General features: G+C 41.3%; 1 long non-coding RNA gene across 1 annotated transcript; it reads right to left on the reverse strand.

The window, feature by feature from the left end:
* Positions 1 to 1854: 1854 nt before the first annotated feature.
* On the reverse strand, positions 1855 to 6561 carry LOC104867559. The gene is made up of 3 exons (XR_781795.1): positions 6485 to 6561; positions 6195 to 6285; positions 1855 to 2297 (listed from the first exon to the last, which is right to left on the reverse strand). It is a non-coding gene; the product is annotated as an uncharacterized LOC104867559 (long non-coding RNA).
* Between the last annotated feature and the right edge of the window lie 203 nt (positions 6562 to 6764).

A 6764-nucleotide genomic window follows, 5' to 3' on the forward strand; every position in this document is an offset into this window, starting at 1 on the left:
GGCTCCAGGCTGCTTGTGGCCCACGCTGAATCACTTGCGCTCCCGTGACTCACAGTCTGCAGGGGACACGGACCCATTGCCACCTGCAGTCACTGGGCGGCCGGTGCAAGGCAGGAGCGCTCTCCTCCCCCATCGCTAACAGCGACGACAGCTAAACTGCCCTCAAGGGCCCTCGGGAGAGTAATACACGGCTGCATGCACGGCTGCACCCCCGCACACTCAAGGCCCGCATCAGACACACGCGCTCAGTAGTAGCCCGGGAACATAGTAAACGCTCAAAAAATGTTACCTTTTATTTCTAAGAATCATATACTTAAGCATCAAAATCTTGGTTACTCAATTAAATCAACAAATAAGTGTATGTCACAATCAAAGCCACCTGACCCTGTCTTTGCTGGGAGAAGGGGCAACCCCAGCATGAGGTACGCAATAGTAACCGCTCCTCCAAGGACACTGGGATAGGAATTTTCACAGCTTTGACCCATTCACACCTTACAATAATGCAAACTTTTGCTCCTATCGGGAGGAGATCCGAAGAAGTGGGGACTCGGCCAGCATCCTCAGAGGCAGGTTCTGAAGATAAGAGTGGAAGCAAGAGGTGGTGAGCCTATGCCTTTCCCATGAAACCACTCTGGCTGTCCTTCTCCAGCACGTGCCAGGCGTGGGGAGTGCAGCCAGGTTCCTAACTGGTCACACCGGACCAGGGCCAGAGACGGTGCCCAGAACAGTGGGGGGGGCACGTCTCCAGCTCTCTGCCTCTTTGCCCAAGGCCATGGGGAATCGGCCCTTTTGTGTCTGCCTCAGTTTTGACACAGCAGCACAGGCATTCCACAAAGTCCAGATCTTAATTTCACACTCATCGCCTCCTGTAATCGCGTCACTGGTATGTGTCTCAATTCGTGTCTCAGAAATGATTCAGGGCAGAAGCAGCTGATGCTCATTCTAGGAAAACTCCAGAACGAAAGTGTGTCACCTTCTATCTACACAGATGAACACTGGCACCTTGTGAATGGCTTCCTGCTTCCCAAAACTCTCCCACACCACGTGTGCCACCTCTGAGAATCAGTGCTGGCCCTGTGACCGTGTCAGGTCCTGCTCTGGACAGAGCCCATGCTCTGGAAAGAGCGGTCCACGGCGCCTGGATTTCTCCCAGCACTGGAAGCTTTGCAAAGTGCTGGATGACAATAATTAAATAAAAGGGCTCTAATAAGTGGTTTATTATCTTTCTTCTGGTGAGGAATTGTACTTAACCATGTGTCTGTGTGAGTGTGATATGTGCTAGCTTTTCATAAAGCCTCTAAATAAAATCAGAGCGTATCTACCCCAGGAAGCTCTAACGTCAATCTTTATTTTACAAACACCAAAATGTATATCACAAGAAACTGTCATTCATCATGACACTTCACATGTATTGCATTGTTTTAATAGAAAAATCTAAAGTTTCATTATGTTAATGTTGAGCAATGAAAATAAAACATCATAAAAAAATAAGCACTTTTTGGTGATTGGCTCTAGCAATTTGCTGTCAGCTTCAAGCACAATAAAAGCATCCTGAATGAAGGCGGAACAAACGCCCAGAATGAAGCTTCACCGGAAAGGTTTTGCTGGATCCTGAACAATTCGTGTTCATGAATGGGAGCCCAAATAAAATAGAAATGAGTCCATGAACTAGGTAATAATCAATTGTTCCAGCAGAGAAGTTACAGAGTGATTCTCCCCATGTGGCAATGCTGAAAAGAACCTATGCAAATAACAGTTCTCATTCAAACTCTAATACTTGATATGGACCAAATGTAAACTGGAGGAACATTCAGGGCGAGCCTCACACAGAGGCTCAGCAGCTTCTCGGTCTCTGCCTTCTGTGGCCAACGTGAATATAGAACTGATATCCTAACCAGAAAACCAGCTGGCTTTAATTGTGTAGACAAAGGAAAACAGCCAAATATACAGTGCTGCTGCAAATGAGCTTCGGCACTTTGTGTACACAGACTGACACATAGTCACTGGGAAGTGAGCTAAAGGTACAGATTGGCTGAGAGGGAAGTACATAGTGGGCTGAATGTAAAATGTCCTTTTCTTATAAATTGATTCTTCTTAGATATCAAAGCTTCCACGTTTAGAAGATGTTATTTCATTCAGACTTTTTCTTCTCGGCTCTTTACGTAAAGTTCCTTTTTTATAGCCAGGAGTGATAAGGCACGAGAACGCCTGTTGTCCTAGCACTCCAGGAGCCTAAGGTAGGAGGATCCCAAGTTCAAGCCCAGCCTGGGCAAGGGAACTTAGTCACTCAGTGAGACCTGTCTCAAAAAGAAAAGAGAAAAGAAAAGGGCTAGGGAGGTAGTTCAGTGTGAGGGGCCCTTCCCTAGTGACACACACACACACACACACCAAAAACTCCTTTATTACAGATATTCTCTATGGAATGAAACAAATATTTCTCATGTAATGTGGTATGCTAGCCAAAATATGATATTTGTCATTTAATAAACTTATAGTAAATGATCAATAAATATTCACTGAATTGATTGGCACTTAGTATTTTATACAAAAATCCCCCCACAGAAGACCGCTCATGCCCCTACCATATGCTAAAGTCTGAATACCTTTCCCCTTTTCTTTAGAAGGTAGGACAGGCTCCAAGGTCTAAATATCAGGCAACAGTTTCCCTTGGTTTTTCAACATTGTTCAAGTGTCATGAAATGATAGAACATTTTCTGGGAGATTTTAAAGTTTTTAATCTGTCTGCCTTTCCAAAATCAGATGAGTCTAATATTGATTAATACATCCTACCCTTGTTTAAAAATAATCTTAGAATATTGATTAATTCTGATCCATTCTGTGTAAGAAGTTTAAGTATTATCCAAACCCTGATTTCAGTTTCCCTCTACTGTTCCACTCCCTTCATGTTTCAGAACAGTAATTGTCCACTAACAATTAAAGCTGGAAAAGGCTCCCAAACTGGCTGTGTAACACCCAAATTTACAAGTCTGGTTTTGCTCTGCTTTGTCTCTTTCCAGGGGCGGATGGGCTCTCTTCTGAAGTCAGGAACAAATAAATGCCCCTCTCCGAAGGTTTTCAGGGCAGGGGTCTGCAGATGTGCTCTGTGCTCCACAGTGCACTGGGTTGGAGGGAAATTGTACTTTCCCAGTCTTCTAAGGAGATCTGTGGTGTTACAGACTTTCCTTCCTGGGTGTTTCTGATTGGTTCTCGTGTACTCATTTGATAGGGACAAGTGCTTTCTGTCCTGCAGGGGGACAGGTCTTTCCAAGTCTATGACACAGAACCTCTTCATGAGAATTCTTAGGGTCTTCAGGAAAACATTCATGAGTGTCCACCTCTCGAGAGTCCTAGGGCTTCAGAGTGCTTCTCTGAGGACAGGGATGGCTCTGCAGCCAGACCACTGACCTGCTGAACCCTCGGCCTGAGACCCTGTTGGCCCCAAGGAGCCCTCTTTTGTTTCTGACCACTCCACAGCTCACACTCACAGGACTGTGCAGCAAAAGTCCTAGACTGGCGCCGAGTGCCCAAGTGAAATACTGTTGAATATCATTGAATGGCGCTTACAGAAATAGAAGGACATTATTTTAAATTATCTCAATCGTAAAATCTGAGAGAAGATTTGGCAATATTGCAGCAAAAAAAAATCTCAAAAACAGTTATTCCTTTTAAACAAAAATGAGAAACAGTAACTATTAGAAATCCCACCTGGTGCTTTTCCTGTGTTAATGATGCTTCTTAAATTGCATGTGGGTAAATGGTAATTTTGTCTCACACCATTAAAAACTAATGGAACCCTTGATGATAAGAAATGCCATAGCTAGCTTGTTGGAAAACGTTTAATTAATAAAGTAATAAAATTATTGTAAACTAGTGCAGTTTCAGGGAGAATTCAATGGGATATAAAACAGATAAAACATCCTAGAGAGTTTGTATAGGAAATAAACATTACTATATAAAACCTCATATAAAGTTAAGGGGGTTTGTGTCACATGGAATTAAAATTAGCTATTATGCTAATAAAAAAAGATTATTCTTTCAGGGAAAAATGTTACAGAACACAACTGATAAAGAGCTATTTTCAATCATCCAAGAAAGTATCTAAATTACAAAAAAGGGAAGGTTATTGTATTTTTTCATAAGTTGGAGATCAGAAATTAGGAATGCATATATTTATAATAACATTAAATGACCAAAGAATTGGTTAAAATAAAAATAGAAAAGCATTCTTTCTTCTGCCTTTATAAAATGTATGTTAATTCTTTTTCTCCTACATTTTTCCAAAGACACTTTAGATTTTTTCAGACAATGGAATTGCTCAAGAATCCCAAAAAAGGGCAATTCCAGTGAGTCCTTTGTTATTCATTTGCAGTTAAATTAGAAATTATAATGATAATAATAATGTTGTCAAAAGGTCAGCCCTGTTTTTCCTTGACTAGACAGTACATCCTGGAGTCCTTTTCCACCCTGGTCCTTAGGGTTTTCTCTACGACTAACAGCACGGTTTATAAAATGCACAAACTTAATGTCCTCACAAACAGGAGGACAGAAAAAGTCAGGGAAAGTCTTGATAAACAAAGGGATTTTCAGGTGTACATTGCCAGTGGCCAGGGACAGGGAAAGACACACACAGGGAGCAGCGCTCCGTCCCTCCTCCACGCCTGCAGAAACTGCTCTGACCGGCAAGGGTCCGGGTGCTCTGCACTGCAAGCCTGAATATTCGCATTTGCTCCGCAGCTCAGAGCACTGTGGGGTGGGTTTCACCCTGTGGTCCTGGCACTCTCCTCCTTTTTTCTCCTGCTTTAGAGAACAGCCTACAGGGCTTTTGTTTTTGTCCATATGCGCCCTAATTATTTTTAGTTTTTAACGTGGCTTTTATTGCTAGGGTTTTCTTTTCAATCAAAGTTACTGTGTTTATAATCTGAGAGAGGGGGCTCTTAGCAAATCTGCAAATCATGAATTGCAAGAAAAAGTGTGACTTTAATATGTGAAGAGCTCTTTGTAAGCAATGAATATATGATAAACAACAGTGGAAAAATCAGCAGAAGATTTAAGTAATCTATAAAATAAAAATGTAAATGACAATAAGCACAATGTATAGAAAATCCAGAAAATCCGAGTTTTAGCAGTCATATTTTTTGTCTCAAAAAGAAAAATCAAATTGACTGTAACAAAGGAGAGACGAATGTGCAGACATGTGTCCCCACTTAGCGGCTCATGCAACCTTTATGTGCCAAGGGAAACTATAGCCAGCTCTCTGTGGCTTTTCAACGAATCCCAGATCGAACTATTCTGAAAACACTCGTGTTTGTACTGAACAGGTCTGGAGACCTTTTCCTTCCTGTTGTTCCCTAAACAGCGCAGCACATCAGTTACACTGTGTTAGCTATTCTAAGGTATCTCTACGGTGTAAAGTGTGCAGGAGGGTGTGTGTAGGTGTGCAAATTATAGTGCCATTTTCTATACTGGCCGGAGCACCTGAAGAGTTGGGGTCCATGGGGATCTTGGAATAAGGTCCACAGACGGATGATTGACTGTCACTGTGAGGTTGTGAAATACATGCAGCCTTTGAATCAATGGTCCTACATCAGGAATTTATCATGAGAAAATGCAGAAAGATATAGTCAGGGATATTCACAGCCATAGCATTTGTTAGTGGAAAGTCTAGGAGAAAACAGCACTAGGAAGATACTAGCTAACTAAGCTACCCCATAGTTTCATATCAAATGAAAACACAAAGTATAGCTCTGTATTTATTTGCATGAAAAGATATCAGAACATATCGTTCAGAAAAACAGATGATTATGGAAAACTATGCGTAATGTCGCACCACTAAGAAAATTAAGTCTGTGAATGTGAAGACAGACCCTATATGAGTGATTGTTTTACATGGTGGAAAAAGGCTAGATTGTCGGGCACTTTTGATTTTTCTATTCCATACATCTATCTTTTGTTTCTTTACTATGTATTAGAGAGCGTTTATTAAGCTGGCAAATAAAAAACATATGTACTGTTCTCCTTAAAATTAGAAACTCTTTCAGAAAATAAATATAATTATATTGCTCCATTTTTAGGGTACCAAGATCAGTTGCCTGAAGTGCACCAAGTGAGGTTCTTTAGATTATGGGGTGTGATTCAATGTATTCATACTGTCACAATTTATGAAATCTTTCGAATTTTAGGATCAAATATCATACCTGGAAAAAAGAAGAAAATTCTCAACAGATATCTTCATCCCACTATACCTTCATCACAGGGGTACAAATGTCCACAAGCATTAAAAGCTTTCTGCAGACAGAATAACAAGAAAATCCATTGTAAAATTATATTAGTGCCTGAATATGGTTAATCGGTAGTTCAAGATTGTAGATGGAGACCTAGGAATTTATACTCTAGTTACCTAGCTATGTTAAAGGTATGAGATAAGAAAACAGTGACTTGAAAATTCTACATAGATTTTAAAAATTTTAGCTCATTGGACACTTACTCAGAAATTTTTGAACCATAGACAGATAGATGGATGATGGAGCTGTCTAGAGACATTTATAGATATGCTCCCATGTGTACAAGCCAGCCTTACGGTCACCATAGCACTCCCCTCAGAACCTCAGCCCTAGGGTTCACAATAGAAGCCAATGTGACATTCCAGAGGGCTCCTCTCTCCTCCATATTGCTCGAAACTTGTCATCTGACTGACTGTACCTTCTGAATGTGTCTCTCATCTTTGCTCTGGTTCATCTTTGTGCACGATGTAGCCCAGGGCAGAG

This window comes from Fukomys damarensis, unplaced genomic scaffold, assembly GCF_012274545.1.
Source record: "Fukomys damarensis isolate Sample0158 unplaced genomic scaffold, DMR_v1.0_HiC HiC_scaffold_26, whole genome shotgun sequence".
In the NCBI taxonomy this organism is placed as follows: Eukaryota; Metazoa; Chordata; class Mammalia; order Rodentia; family Bathyergidae; genus Fukomys; species Fukomys damarensis.